The 16,975-nt window shown below is 44.5% G+C and overlaps 1 protein-coding gene across 1 annotated transcript in view; it reads left to right on the top strand.

Moving 5' to 3' along the window:
• The window catches only part of camk1da (calcium/calmodulin-dependent protein kinase 1Da), an 87,719-nt gene that overhangs the window by 21,311 nt on the left and 49,433 nt on the right, over nt 1-16,975 (top strand). The window lies entirely within an intron of this gene.

Below are 16,975 nucleotides of genomic sequence, written 5' to 3'. Positions count from 1 at the left end.
CTTGATTAAAGACCACGATTAGTTCATTAGTATAATCAGGTGTGTTACTAATTCAAAAACGAGTACGGCACATAGTCAGCCACATAGACCGGGCTAGACGCGAGTGTTGGCCAGACAGTGGTGCCGTGGAGAAAGATGAACTGCAGAAGAGAGGGGCTTGCTCATCAGGCTGTTGTTCCTCCTTCATAAGGAGCCTTCACTCTGAGCTGTAATGGCCTTTCAGGAGAAACCCAGGGATTCTCGCCGTCCCACTTTCTCATTCACAGGGTGCCCAGACGGCCTCATTTCCTCTGGAAACGAGCCTGGCTCCAGATTGATGTTTCTTTCCATTCACTGTGAAGCGAAGGATAATTTCTGTGGCATTTTAGACTGATGTTCATAATCTATCACATTCCGCTGTATCACGCTTTTGCCATATCTCCATTTCAGGTCTTTTCTTTTGATCTATTTTTCACGGAGTTGACCATTTCATAATGTACGTTTAGCTGCCTTCGATGTGCAAATATAATGCTTTGTGTTGTCTTTTCTTCTTGTAGTGGCCTGTTGTGTGCTACAAATGCGCTTTGCCTGAGTGTTCCTCACAGTACTGAATTCATCAGTCATTGTATTTCAGTGTTTCTTGAGCAGTCATTTTCTGGACATTACAGATATCAGGTGTGCCTCCTCCAGTCACGTCTCAGAGCTGAAATCAAGCATCGCTATAACAGTCACATAACGTAACATAATGACTAGAACAGGTTATTCAGCCCAACAATGCTCACCATTTTTCTACCAATATAGTCCCTCCACTACATGACCTGGCACTCGTTTTGAACAGAGCTGAAATCAGTCGTCCCTAGCAGTCGTTTTGCACGGAGCTGAAATCAATCGTCTCTCTGTTGCTTTTAACAGAGCTGAAATCAGTCGTCTCTCTAGCAGTCCTTTTAAATGGAGCTGAAATCAGTCGTCTCTCTAACAGTCATTTTGAACAGAGCTGAAATCAGTTGTCTCCCTAACAGTCTCTTTGCACAGAGCTGAAATCAGTTGTCTCTGTCACTTTGAACAGAGCTGAAATCAGTCGTCTCTCGAGCAGTAGTTTTGAACAGAGCTGAAATCAGTCATCTCTATAACAATCGTTTTGAACAGAGCTGAAATCAGTCGTCTCTCTAACGGTCGTTTTGAACAGAGCTGAAATCCGGTGTTCTTCCTACAGTCACTCTTCCTACATCTCAGGCAGTGCTGGAGTCTTTCAGTGGTCATGTTTTAGCAGGACAAGGCTGTGGTTGTTGGCTAAAAAATAAAATAACAAACCTGTTCTCGCTACATGTGTCATGAATTTCTAAACGCAAAGAGAGTTAGAATGTGTTGACTCAGTTTCTGTACCGTGTGGCTTTTCCAGGAACTATTTGAAAGCATTGTAGTCAAGTTCTCTGAGGAATCTCTTTGTACTTTAGTCTGTTTCAGTATTACTAAAGTACACAGCACTCCGCTTCACCGCTCCGAGCAGCTGGGGCTTTCAAACCTCACCACTGCAGTGTGTTTGCCAATAGAGACGTGGAGAGAAACCTTCAGTCTGTCCCACTGAGATGAACGGGTGGAGGAACCATGTCTAGAACCCACTGGCAGTGATGAGTTACTGGCTCAGATGAGTGTTCTAGCGTAGGCGATGTGCACTTGCGGCATGTGTGTTTGTGCACTTGTTTGCTTTGGGGAAGCGAGGGTCTCAGAATGAAGCACAATTTTTAAAAGGTTTTTTTGCTTTTTTTTGTCCGCAAAATCCTTTGCCACAGCGCATAACAAATCTAATTCCTAATGGTTGTGAGCAGCTATGCATTTTAATCAATGCTATTATTGCTCTTCATGTGTAAATGAAGTAATTAGTGTTTTAGAAGCAACATCCAGGGTAGATTGGCACACAGTTGCATGCATGGCTTATTTTCTACTGTATTGCCATCACTGTATGGTCACCAGATCTGAAATATGTGTATTGAATATCCAGTTGAAATCAGTATCAGTGGGGTTTCTCCTCATTGGCATTGAGTCCTTTGAGGGAAGGGGATGTAAATACTACACACTCAGTGATAATGTGAGTGATGAAAGTGGTATGTGGCCTACTGAACTCGCCAGTCTGTCTTATCCGAAAAACAGCAGTTATGTTAAGTTAAGTTTTTTTCTAAATTCAAATTCAGTGTTGAAGAACAGTCTAATCACATATTTGTGACCTTACACCTTAAAGGGTTAAAACCCCTGGTGGCAGTGGAACACCAGCCTTGGTTTTCATATGGGCACACAGGGGCACGCACGCACGCATACATGCACACACACACACACACGCACACACACACGCACGCACACACACACACACACACACACACACACACACACACACACACATACATACATACATACATACATACACACACACATGCACACACATACATACATACATACACACACACACACACACACACACACACACACACACACACACATACATTCATACCCATACACACACACACACACACACACAGATGGAGATTTATGGGTACACACCACATGTACAGATGGACAATAATGGGGACACACTCACACACGTACAGTTAGCTATTTATGAACTGAAAAGCGCTCGCACACACAGATAGACATTTACTGACACAGATATAACCAAAGACACACTCAGCCCCCAGACATTCACCACAATAAAAAAAATTCAGCTCCTGCCTTTACTGAATTTCTCCCTACTTTTACACACAAAGACATCGTAGCTGCAGTCGCACCACATGAATGCGCGGCAGAACAGAGGAACAGGAAGGTACCAGAGAAGGGATGAAAGGACAGAGAAAGGGATGAGAAGGAGAGAAGGCCAGTTAGAGAAGGTGGAGTGATACATCCTGCTTCCTGCTGTGCTGAACTAAAGGAGAGTCAGAGGGGAGGTGTGGGCACTGGATACTTCTACCTCCTCTGTTTTCTCCTGCTTCTAAAACACGAAAGTGCAGATTACGCCCGGAATTTAGTTTCTTGATAGCACATATTACCTGTACTGCTGGACAAAATAAATTTGTATTATTTACAGTGGGAGCAATAATAATTTGATCCCTTTGCTGATTTTGTAGGTTTGCCCACTTACAAAGAATGGAACTGTGTAGAATTTTAATCATAGGTACATTTTAACATTGAGAGACAGAATATCACAAAATAATCCACAATAACAACATCATATCAATTTTATAAATTTATTATCGTATTTTTGCATGAAATAAGTATTTGATCCCCTACCAATCAGCAATAATTCTGGCTCCCACAGACCAGTTCGTTTTCCATTAAGAAGCACTCCTAATCTCAACTCATTACCCAAAGCACCTGTGTCAACTCGTTACATCGTTATGTAGCTGTATAAAAGACACATGTCCACACAATCAGATTCCAACGTTTCCACCATGGGCAAGACAAAGGAGCTGTCTAAGGACATCAGGGACAGAATTGTAGACTTGCACAAGGCTGGGATGGGCTACAAGAAAATAAGCAAGCAGCTTGGTGAGAAGTTAACAACTGTTGGAGCAATTATTAGAAAATGGAAGAAACACAAAGTCAAAGGCGACAACCTCCTTCCCTCAGTGAGAGCACGGAAAATGTACCGTGGATGGGTCTTCCAACATAACAATGACCCAAAACATACAGCCAAGGCAACAAAGGAGTGGCTCAAAAAGAAGCATATTAAGGTCCTGGAGTGGCCTAGCCAGTCTCCAGACCTAAATCCCATCGAAAATCTGTGGAGGGAGCTGAAGCTTCGAGTTGCCAAGCGACAGCCTCGGAACCTTAAGGATTTGGAGGGGATCTACAAAGAGAGGAGTGGACCAAAATCCCTCCCAAGATCTGTGCAAACCTGGTGAAAAACTACAACAAACGTCTGACCTCTGTGCTTGCCAACAAAGGTTTCTCCACCAAGTATTAAGTCTCATTGTTCTATGGATCAAACACTTATTTCATGCAAAAATACGATAATAAATTCATAAAATGTATATGTATATGTTATTGTGGATTATTTTGTGATATTCTGTCTCTCAATGTTAAAATGTACCTATGATTAAAATTCTACACAGTTCCATTCTTTGTAAGTGGGCAAACCTACAAAATCAGCAAGGGATCAAATAATTATTGCTCCCACTGTATTTATTTTCATTATTATTTTATTCCCGAACGCTGGGTTGTGAACATCCAATTTCGAATGTCCAATTATCAGCCGTGTTCTTGCGTGACCCCGCTAGCGGTTCAGGAGAGCGTGTAGCCATCCACAGCTCTCCGCTGAAACAGCCGGTCTCGTTTCACACCACAGACCGCAGCCAAGCGCTGCAGTATATAGAGAGAAACCCATGGCGGTCTGTCATATGTACTGTGGCCTCGGCATGGTAGATCCCAGGAACAGGGTTGGGCAGTCCTGTAATGCTAGCACCGGCCCTTCTGTGGTGTGAGCAATGCAGAGCAGTTTGGGCTCTAACTACAGCTACAATAGCCTTGCCATCAGGCGGTTAGCTTACCGTGAGCGGGAGGACTCGTTACGCCCGCCCTGCGGGCTTGCATGCTGAAATTGGGCAGAAATTCCCTGTAAACGGGGGGAAATTCAGCGCTGAGGTGCCTCGCCGTCTGATTTGCCTTTTCACTTCCAAACACCGTCCTCAGAGATTACACTTTACCAGGCCCCATACTGCGAGGCTGAAAGCGTGAAAACACACCGGAGCCTCGCACGCCGTCAGGGACCCGTTTCAGAGAAATGCAGCCGTAATGTCGCCGTGCAGGCAGAGCTGAATGGCGGCGGGATCTGTTTCGGCTGCCACCCGCCCAACGGCGTGCCTCAAATCCCCCGGATAAGACTCTGCTGTTGTCCCTGGAAACTGAAATAGAGCGACACACTTTCTTTCTTTTCTGTTTTCTTTTTTTTTTTAGCTGAAATCAATATGCACTCTTTCCTCAATTCAGTAAATTATTCATAACCATACAAGCAATTCTTGAAGTATATATTCCAAAAAACATATAGAATTGTGATAGTTGTGTATTTTCACAGCAAAGTCATTGTGTACCAGTGGCCGTGTACGTCGATCACTGCTCTAACTTCCATTTCAGAATACTACTTATTCTTTTCCATTTTTTAATGCCAAAAGAAATATGCTGAGGTGAGCTGATGTCTCTGTTCTATACTGACCTTTAGGCGATGGCACGAAAAAAGTCATTTGAAATTATTTTATTCGTTTTCAAGGCAGAATAATAGAATCCTTTCTCCAAATAAAACGGCGTACTTCTAAAGAAAAGCCACTGAGACGTTTCTGAAGTACGGTGTTGGGGGGGGGGGTATCATCAGCGGCCGCCATTATCGTAACGCGGTTGAGACGGCGGTCTGGAGCGGCCGGAGGCGGACCGCCGGCTCTGGCGGGAGGCTGCTGTGAATGATAACGACCTCTGGAGCCTGAATGTATTCACGCTCTCCCTCGCACTTCATCAGGAGGATGCTGTGCTTACCGCCGTGGAGAGAGGCCTGGGCTCCATGCGGATGCGCGCCCATCAGTCTACGGGGGGGGGCACCTGAGGGGCAAATGAAATTGTTTGCCGTGATGCTGCGTGGGAGGAACTATCCATTTTGATGTTTCAAACCCCACCTCCCCCCTGTGGTCTAACGGCTGTTTCCCCGGCTCAATCCGACATGGAATGCGAGGGCATCGTATCAAATGTTCTGACATCTGAATAATACTCTAGTACTTTTTGTTCAGGGTGTCTTGCAATGAGAAGAAATTTGTTTTGTCCTTTCGCTGAAAGATTTGTTTGTTTATCCTCTGAGGCTAAACTGACAGCATACTGTGTTCTACATGAAAGCAGCACTAACATAATAAATTAGAAAGGAAACCTAGCATTGAACACATGCGTCTATCCGATGTGATGCACCGGTGCATGCACATGCAATATACACACGCACACACACACACACACCCACAGACAGCCAATCAATACTGTTGATTAGCGGAGGTTACATCGATACCTCTGGAGAGATCAGCAGTCAGGATGACTTCTCGCACGCCTGTTTACAGATGAAGGATGGGGGTCAGGTGTGCTGCTGAAAGATATTTCACCAGTAAGGCCACTGTGTCGTTCGTCTTATAATGGGATATCGAACTGGTTTCCTTGTCACATACGTTAGCGTTGTCTGAGCTGGTGCGAAATGTAGTTGACAGGTAATTGCTGCCCTTGCAACTGTGCTATTTAAACCAGTGATAAATGCATAGGCATTGTGCATATTGTTACTGTCCCTACCATCACCCTTTGTTCAAGTGTGCAGTTTTATTTGCTGTTACTGCACTGTTCAAATCAATCAGAAAACAAAGGTGTTTTTCACCCAGGTATAATCACTGAAATAGTAATTACAGGTGATACCATTCCATACATATGGATACCTTGACTTGACACAGTGAACAGTGCCTGTGTGTGTGCATGTGCGTTTGTGCGTGTATGCGTGTGTTTGCATGCGTTTGTGCCTGTGTGTGTGGGTGTGTGTGTGTGTACGTGCGTCTGTGCCTGTGTGTGTGTGTGTGTGCATACATGTGTGTGTGTGTGTGTGTGTGCGCCTGTGTGTGTATGCTTGTGTGTGTGTGTGGCAAGCTGGACATACTGTGGGAAAGGCCGCTTGTAAAAAGTAGTAAACAGTAATTAGCAATTTCGCTACGCACATTAACAATGTGTACGCACTGCAGCTGATTTGGTGACAGCTGTGAGACGACTGCCTGAGATCAGCCATCATAATTTTGCGGAGGAGCGTGCAGCGATTTAGGATTTGGGATTAATGTCACTCCAGGGGCACTCCTAATCTGTCAGGGATTTAATTCTAAAATGGAGGCATTTCTAAATTGACAGATGCAATTTTCGCGAGATTCAGATCGGGGGTAACGTCTAGCATCAAAGCCACTGTTCAGAGTTTGACTTTAGTGGACAGCGCATTCCCGGGGGATGGATTAAAGAGGAACTTTTCACCGAGCGGCTGATTTCAAAACGACAGGTCATGTCCTGTAAGTGTAGGCTTTCTTTTTGTCATGAGTCTTTGATTAAATTATTCACTGATAACGGCATGGAAGGGAAGGGAGGAGGAAGGGAGCGGTTGGTTATTGGAGGAGTGCGATGTGAGGCCCAAACCAGCCGTGCTCCAGCAGCAGTGCGCCGTGCATGCGCCTGTCAGTAAGTGATGGACTCAGAGTGACAGCTGGATGCATGTAGAACAGGGACAATCATGACAGGAAGGGCTGAGGCTGATTCACTGCTCTTATCATCTCTCTCTCTGTCTCTCTGATTCTCTCCATCTCTCTCCTTCCCCCCTCTCTCATCACTCCCTCTCCATTTTGCCCTTTTTCTCACACATAAACGCACATACACACCCACGCAGGCACGTACACACGTACGCACGCGCAGCGATAACAGCAATAACAACGATTACATTTCTGTCAGGTGTATCTGAGAGGTGATTGGCATGTCTTAAGAAACGTAACTTTCCATGGTGATGTTGACATCACACCACCCTCTGCAGGTGTGTGTGTGTGCTTTTGAACATGATGGAAGAGCGATGAGGACTCCCTCTGACCACCAAAAAACCGTCATTTCAGTCTCCTTCCACCGTTAGTCTCGAGCCAACCTTCCACTCCAGCCAGGAGCTTCTGACCGCTCCTCTCATCTTGTATTTCTCAGTAGTCCTATTCCATCATTTCTCCACAAGGCCACAACACTATTTCACAGCAAGATTTGGCAGCGTGGGGTGAGGTGAGGGAGTGGATCCTCCACACTGCTGTCGTTATTATCTGACCGCACGATGCAGGCCCTTGTGGGGAATTCCCAGGAGTCCCTGCCCTGCTGCAGTGGGCATTTATCTGTATTTATTGACTATCTGGGACAAAATCCAATTTGCTTCTTGTCTGACCCGTCAATCTGACACACAGCTCGTGCTGGGCTCCACCCGTGGGCTCAGCCGTGGCCCCTCCCACCATGAAGCGGCCATTTTCTTGAGGTGCAAATCACGTAAAATAATTTCTTGGGCTTATTTCCATTGGCTGAAACATTGAAACATGAAAAAGGCTCAGAGATATTGTGCCAGAGAGCAAAATGCCAAAATGTGAGGAGGATTTTATCACTTTTGTTCTTAACAAGTATTGCAACAATTTTGATTGATTAGTGCATGAGTAATGAACATCATTCTGGTGCGAATGGTTCCCCGTTCTGTAGTTCAGAAGCATTATTCCAGCATTGGATAAATGTTCACATTGTTGCTGTTTAGTAGAGAGCTCTTTGGCCGCTGGGAGAACATCATTATCTTGTCACGCTCTGGCCAATGGCAGGTGGGAGAGAGATGGCTCTTCTTTTTGCTTGTTGTGTTCCTTTTATTAAGGCGGTAATTGGTCAGCCTTGCCCAGTCTTTCCTGCAGTTTCTCCCCGCCACAATTGAAAATCCCTTTCTCAGTAAAATATAGCTTGTTTATTTAGTTGTGTCTCATTAGATGTTGCAGACAAAGCCCCCATGCTAGTTTTCATAAAAGTCTTTAAAATTCAGGTGTTTTTCTTCCTAGAAGGATCTGGATATTGGATATGCATCATGTTTATTACCGACATCCCGAAGCCTTCCCTGCTACATTACTCTGACACAGTGGGAGAAATTACGACGGGAATGTCGCCGTTATTCGATTGCGCTTGTCTTTATGAACCATACCTGTCGCTGTCCATCTTATTTAAGCCCTCTATCTAAGGAGTCTCATCAGTCCTCAGAAGCCTCCAATGTACTTCACCGGTAATACAGTATAATCTCAGGAACATTTGAGCCTTGCTGACAAAATGATGAAATTTCTCACACTGGAGAAAAGTTGTTGGAATGCCTGCAGCTACCCTGTCTTTGTTCTTTACTTCATTTTGAGGGTGTACAACCCAGCTAACACAAAATGTCCTCACAATGTTGCTGGAATGTTTTATCAACGTTATTACACTGCCACTACATTACAGCAACAGTGTGAGAATGTTTTAGGTGGGTGTTGCTTGAGACCAGCGAAGAGAATTGAATTTCATAAAGACGTCATTTGGTGTGCAACATCGTTATAATCGTGTCACAATCTTATCGAGCAGCAGAGCAGAAAGACCTTGTGTTGGAGTGCTGTATCTTATTTTAAATCCTTGAGGCATTGTTAAAAAATGCATTATGTACATGATTAACAAGGATGTAGCATGCAAAGAATTGAAGAATGGAGCCGGTGGATTTAACAAAAGAACAACCTGTTGAATAGAAGCTGACAGTGACTAACTATGATTGAGCTCTGCATGACTCATTTGGCCGATGTCCTTGTTTAAATGTCTAACGTATTCCAGGATCACAGCTAATAAGGGTATGCGGCATCCCCTGCCATGGGTTGACACTGTTTGAGTATATTAACTCAGGCTGCTATTTTGAACATCACTGGGGCTTGTCCTTGCTGGGAGTAATTGGTTTTACCTTTTCTAATGTATCTGACAATAGTGCTGCTGGCTGGAGCTGGCTTGAGAAGGACAATTAGCCTCCATCAGGATTGTGCTGACTCCACAATTCCCATCATCCTTCACTCAGTACTGACCCTAAACTCCCACAATCTCTCACTTTGTACTGGCCCTAAACTCCCATAATCCCTCACTCAGTACTGACCCTAAACTCCCATCATCCCTCATTCTGGACTGACCCTAAACTCCCATCATCCTTCACTCAGTACTGACCCTAAACTCCCATCATCCCTCACTCTGGACTGACCCTAAACTCCCATCATCCTTCACTCAGTACTGACCCTAAACTCCCATCATCCTCACTCTGGACTGACCCTAAACTCCCATAATCCTTCACTCTGTACTGACCCTAAACTCCCATCATCACACACGGTACTGACCATAAACTCCCATAATCCCTCACTCAGTACTGATCCTACAAGTCCCATTATCCTTCACTTAGTAGTGACCCTAAACTCTCATCATCCCTGTGTATGAAATTTTATACGACACTTAATGGTGCACCACAAGGTGCTTCCTCATCAATATTTATAAAGTGGGTTTGACATTTTGTTGCCTGATGGAAATTCATTTCTTAATACTGCCACATTTTCCCACACTATTAACAAATCAGCCTGCTAGCTGACTAGCTTTCGTGCTAACATTGAGAATAATGGTGTTTGCTTTGTCCCTGTATGCTACTTCAATATTCGGTAATAATTCCTCATGTTTAGTTTTAATGTACACTCAGTGAACACTTTATTAGGTATGTATTAGACTTATTTTTTGGACTTTTCCTGCTGTAGCCTATCCACTTATGAAATTGAAAAAATCTGGATTGGCAGGATGAAATAAACACCCTGTGATAATCTTTAAAAAAAGGCCTCAGAATAACTGTGTTTATAGAACGCAGTATATTTCCTATCCTGTTTTGGCAGGGTTTTTTTTTCTGAGTAAATAACACAGACATGGTGGGTATTCTCGCTCAGAAACTGGGGTTTAACTGTTTAACCACTGTTAAGGACTGAGAATGGGGGGGTGGGGCAGGATTGGGGGGTTGCGGGTGGTCCCAGGTGTCACCAGGGAAATTCATTCATGCTGACTGTATCCTTCTGCTTGATTGGCAGGGAAATATGTAGGGCAAAGGGGGGAGGGGGGCGGGTGTTATGTCTGGAGAGCTGGAGAGGGCACAGGTGTGGACAGTGCACCTGTGTTCACACAGCACAGTGTCACTGCCCTGCTATATGGGGCCTGGGCGTGATGTACATTTCATAACTATTGTTTCCCAGCACCAGAGGGGGAGAGAGGGAGAGGGAAGGAAAAATTCACGCAAAAATGAAAAAGACAGTTTTATTTCCATCTACAGATGATGATACCAACACCCAGAGGATGACATTTGTAATACCTTGTTTTATTAGACAGCTCTCCTAAAAGGCAAATCACTCGCAATCATGTCAGTGGGAAGAACTCCGCTGCTGTTGAGAGAAAATAGAATGGAAAGCAATAGAGAAAGTAGGCCTATTTGTACATTAGTATTCACAGTCTCTGTGACTTCTCATTATCTCTGCGATGTGTGCATAGCTGTCCACGTCAGTTCGGCCAAGATGTGTCGTTACGACGTTCCTTTTAAACACTGCATCACAAAACAGCGTGAACGACCATTTTGGTGTTTTTCTGTTGCCTTGAGCTACCGTAGTTCACTGCAAATGACTATCTATGATGTGTCTGTGAAATGTTGGTGCAGTGCTTCTTGGGAATTTTATTACAACAACAAATTGAAAGACAGCCTTTGCTGAGGGTGACAGAATTTTGAACAGGCATATTTTTTCAACTTACGGGCATGAATAAAGCTGTATATTGCTTGAGTTACGACCACGGCAAGCTTAAGCAACTCTCCATATTTGCCCCTCTCAGTTTGAGCTCTTTCAGGCTAAGGCAGTCTGTGTGTCTGTGTTTATGAGAAGGCTGGACTGAAGCCACAATACATTCACAATTTCTGCCCTAATGTATTCAGCTGTATAATCTCAGTGTGTTGTTTCCCTGTGAGTCACTCACAAAACAAAAGGGGGGGGGGGATTAAAGTGGGTCCTGCCTCATTAACCGTATAACACCAAAACACCAACCTCTGCCAAAGTGCTAAAGCCAGGTACGGTGAGTGCCCTGACGAGAGAGGGTGTCCACACTGGCTTCAAAGCACGGTGAGATAGCCGCTTTTCTCTGAGAAAATGAAGCCCTTTATTAAGATGCGCACATACAGTACATCTGCTTAGTCCAGGCTGTTTTTTTTTTACCCACCTGGAACAGAACCCAAACTCGCTAAATATAGGCTACAGAGCAGCACTGGAGTTGGACTGACAAAGGATTTAGGGATTAAAGAGAAATGTGGTTTTGGCCACAGATAGAGGTAGGTGCTGGGGGAAAGTTATTTATATGGATAGGGGTACGGGGTAGGGGAGAGGGACGTTTATTTTAGAGGAACGCTTTGTTTTGGTGCATTGAAACCTGTGGCCTTGTTGGGAAATGTGCTGTTCCCAGGGTGCTGCCTACAGTAGGGATTACAGACAGACACAAGGTCATTGTGATCACGGACCGCATGCGAGGAGAAGCAGGATCGCATGCAGAGGGAACCGAAATCGCAGTTATCACCGGGGTCTTACATACAGGGGTCAGAGGTCGCACACAGGTCAGGCTTCGCACGCCCTGTCCCGGGATCTCAGAGAGAGAAAGAGAGGGAGAGAGAGATGGAGAGAGCATACAAATCTGACGCGGAGGAGAGGGGTCTCTCACAGGGAGCAGGGGTTACACACACACACACACACACACACACACACTGACCAGGGATCTCAAAGAGCGAGGGGGAGCATACGAATTTCATGCAGAGATGAAGGATTTCTCACAGAGAGCAGGGGTCACATGGGTCACACACACACACACACACACACACACACACACATAAACACACACGCACACACTCCGTGAGCAGGGTAAATAGGGCTCAGAGTCTGGCTTTACACGATCGTGATGATGACACGTAATGAAGGGCTGGCATTTGAGTGCGGTTCATACTATTCTAAACCATCCCCAGCTCTGATATCATGCCCGCCAGTCAACCCCCCCTTCTCTAAGGCCCGTCAACATTGCGGAAAATGTTATTTACGACGCCGCCGTTGTCATTTCGACCCTGACACGCAGCCATTTGAAAGCGGGGACGAAACCCTCTCAGAATCAGCGTTAGCGCTCGATAAGATCAGCCGGCTGGGTGAAGGGTGTGAGCGAACGGCGGGTAGAGGGGGAAAGAGGGAGAAACAGAGAGTTTCCTCACAGCAGGTGCGGCGTGTCGAGACTCATTCATTAGGGAGGAGAAAACCGTAGCGTAGCAACAGGCTCTGATCGTGCTAGAAAATATTCCTTTTAATTTTTCAGTTTGTTTTTTAAGCTTTTAAGAGTGGTAACAGATGGCTCTGGGGCCCGCTGTTTCTGCGCTGTTATTGGTTAGCGAAACTACAAAACTACTAAGCTGCAGGGATATCAGCAACACACTGTCCTGTGCTGATGTGAATGGGGCCTGTTCAGAACACTCCAGTCCTAACAAGCCAACAAAGTGTTGTGTATTTTATAGCAGTCACAATTGGTTTCGATAGACCTCTTTATAGTCATTATGAAATCTTCATTTCATTGATTGTCCTACTGTATGGAGCATAAACGGTTCTTTTTTTAGTCAGTTTAACTCCACAGTGATGTGAAGATTCAAAATGGCTTCCTGGAATCAGTTCCAGCTCCTTAGAAAAGACACTGTACTGCAAATAAAGTCCTACTCAATTCCTGCTAATAGCCAAGTGGGATGGTGAGAGTGCGGATGAGAGTGCATTAATACGCCCTGGTGAATGACAGGATTTATACCTCAAATACATACAAGGGTTAAGTTTTATCAACAGCCCAGCAACTGGTGTTTATTGCTTTTATTTTGAGCGATATCTCAAGTGTTGTGGTTCAGGTTCCTAACTCTCGCTCAATAAATCTTCATCCCTCCTGTCAGATGAAAAAGTGTAATGCATTGCCTTCTCTTTACCTCAGGTGACTGCTCAAATCTAGAGGTATACGCTGTGTTTACAGCTCTCTCTGCTCGCCGGAGGAGGGAAAAGTAGTCACCAGCTCCTGTGAAGTACAGGCTGCGTCTACATAAGTGCAAACGATTGTACAAACTGAGATATATCACAAAGGCTGTGATAACCCAGCTGAAATATCCAGCTAAGACCAGCTCTGAAATGGTTTAAACTGTATTTTGGAGACTTCTAGTTGGTCATAGCTGGTCTGTGGCTGGTCAAAGCTGGTTAAACCTGGTTAAGGTGTAAGCTGGTGACAAAACTGGTGGACTAGCTGACTAGGATGCTTAGCTGGTGAACAGCCTATCAACCAGCTAAAACCAACTAGAAGTGTTGAAAACAAAGCTTATACCAATTTGACCTGCTTAGGCCGGTTTAAGATGGAATTTTCAAAAGGGAAGCATAGACTTTGCGTGTTGTCAGGTGACAGGAGAGTGAATCCTCGTGTGTGTGTGTGTGTGTTTGTGTTTGTGTGTTTGTGTGTGTGTGTGTGTGTGTGTGTTTTTCCTGCAGTTGTGATCTGAAACATCTCAGAGCTGGAGGAGTTAGCGTACAGCGATGGGCCCCCGCAAAACCAGGGGTGTCCTTCTGAACCGTGCGGTGCCTCTCTGTGTGTACCCGACAATCAACGAGTGGAGGGAAGCCGATACGTGTTCAGGCTGACAAATGCGGTTCAGACCCTTGAGTAAATGTACTTTCATTTGTAAGCATCCAGTAGCCTACATAAATGGCTTTTATGCCGGGAACATTCTGTTTCTGAAATGTGTATTTGACAATAGTTTTTTTTTTGTTTTTTTTGTGGCCCTTGAATTGCAGTGTTGCCCACTGCTTTGACAGCTGCTCTGTTTCGTAACTGAAAACCATCTCCTGTTTCAAGGCAGAAAAAAACAAGCTTGTTTTTCATACACTGAATTCAACAGGTGTGTGAACTGGGTGAACAGTGTGCCTGTTTCCCCCTGCTCCCCTGTACATGGGTCCCCTGTCTGTCTCGCTGAGTCAATATTTGTGGACGCTCCGGGCTCTGTTCGGTAAATATTCACAGGCCCCGTGTGTCAGTATTTTCCGGGTGTTGTGCTTTATGGTGCTGTGATCTCGGAGATGCCGATCAGCAGGACCTTATGAAACTCAAACGCTGCTGCGTCTTATTTGCCTCAGGGAGTGAGCTCTGGGTTCAAATCAATAACAGCCTGCCTTTGTTTCGATTCGCGCCGCGTGCTCGACAAATGCCGAAAAGACGCTTATAAAAATTGCTTTTGCAGATGTCCTTATCAGGATGCCTCGTGCGTGCGTGGTATTTTGCATCTGACCCATTCTCTTTTTTGTCCTTATCGTTGTGATTCGAACGCTGCTACTTGAATACATTATCGAGTCGTTTCAGATTTTTTATCGTAATCTTTCTATTTCACGTTACAGGTCACGGTGTGAAACGGCCCTTTATGGATTGATAATATGCCACAGGGACAACTTTTGATTCCTCTTCCCCGTCCCCCGTCCCATATTTAGAATGATCAACTGTAAGCGTACACTCAATCCATCACTGGAAATGTCCGTCGTTCTTTTGAGAGGGAACACAGTAGTACAATAGACCGCCAGATCTTTCTTTTCACTCTGTAATCTACCGACTTATTGTGTTGTAGTTGTCGCCCCAGCCAGGCTTTTCAAAAACAGGAATCTGGTGAAGAAGTTAAAAATGATTCATTTCCCTACAGTAGAATCGCGATTTTTCACCAGACAAAATTTAAACAGCGTTAGCTAAATTGCTATTCTTGCTTCGCTCTTTGAAATGAGGAGAATGACACGTTAAGTCATTTTTATGCGATGAATGAAAAGAATGAAATATACATTTTTTAACACATCATATGAAAGCTCCCCCATTGTGAAGATGTACAATCTCTGGCTTTTGTATTGCTGCCCAAATAAGATGGCTGGCAGCGCTAACTGTGGCCGAGCTGTCGGCATGATGCATCATGAAGCCCAGCGGTCGGGCTTAGTGGTATTGTAGTCACGTACCTGCACTGTGGATCCGGCCCTCAGCGGCGCAGATGGGAAAACAGTCCGGTTCCGGCTTGTAATGCAGGCACAACACATTCCTTCATACGCTGCATGTATTATACCTTTTAATTCACTTGTCATCGTGTCCGTAAAGGATAATGGTGTTATTTCCTGAAAACACCGATACAGAATGCGGGAAGACAAGAATGCGGTCTGTTTGTTATTGTGCTGGGCAGGGCATGGCACAGAATGCACAAGTAGCCGTCCAAGCACAGGGACAATGAACAAACAATGAAAAGCTGTGCTTGGATTGTGAAAACAAGCAACGCAAGACAGACCATTATCTGGTTAAATCTTTTTGCATATATTCAGAATTTATCAAGGCTTTGTCACATATTACAATTAGTATGCGACAAACCCTGTACTTGTCGGATAATGACCTAAATCTCAGTGCTGTACAGGTATGGGGTATGCCCCTTCAACTCTTACTGTAATTTCAGGGGATGGTGCTAGGTTATCGGGTGGTTGAAGGGACCAATCTATTATACTTCCAAAAGATCACCACACCCTGCGCACTGGTCTCTTAAGATTTCCTTTTGGGATAACATTATAGGTTTATGTGTGTTATAGGTTACTATATAGTTTATACACCTATAGTGCATTGGAATTCCTTTTTGTGATTTACTGTACTGGAGTTGTGTCCATATTATTTATGTATTGTTTGTATGAGTCTTATTTCCATGTGTCTTTCAAATATTTTGACCAAGTAATGCACTAACATTGGGCACAGGCATGTAAAAGTACAGTATTTATCAAATAGGAGTCCTTTTGCCAGGGGCCTCTTGAGAAATATCAAAATGTAATCGCTTTCTTGATGAAACAAGAAATGAGCTCTGCAGTGCCCCGGGGAATGCTGGGATATGATAAATGAATGAGTGCCTTTGCCTGTGCTGAATGCCCATGTAATATTATGGTGAAGAGTGTGGAGTCCACCAATGACCATACGGAACAAGCTCAGTCTGCTGTGTTCTGTGGGAGGGATGGGTGGAGAATTGAGATAAAGTAGGTGGCCAGGACAGCTCTTAATTTATAGTGTGGGGCTAGCCCAGATCCCCCCCCCCCCCCCTCAGTATTCTCTAAGTATTTATATTTTTTTGCTGTTAATAAGGAAATTCATTCAAATGTCTGCGTCATACTAGCTTAAGTTTAAATGTGGAAAGCCAAGTGACGAACATATTCAGTTCTCTGATTGGAAACTGTTCAGATGACATTACTGTATTGAATACGGTAGCCCACTGAGCAGAAACGCTGTGCCTTCGTTTGACGCATTCGCTCGACGTCTCATTAATATTCAGAAATGTAATTGTGAAGGTTCTTCTGTT

This window comes from Conger conger, chromosome 8 (assembly GCF_963514075.1).
Source record: "Conger conger chromosome 8, fConCon1.1, whole genome shotgun sequence".
In the NCBI taxonomy this organism is placed as follows: Eukaryota; Metazoa; Chordata; class Actinopteri; order Anguilliformes; family Congridae; genus Conger; species Conger conger.
Note: the sequence above shows the minus strand (reverse complement) of the source record. Positions and strands in the feature narration are given on the sequence as shown.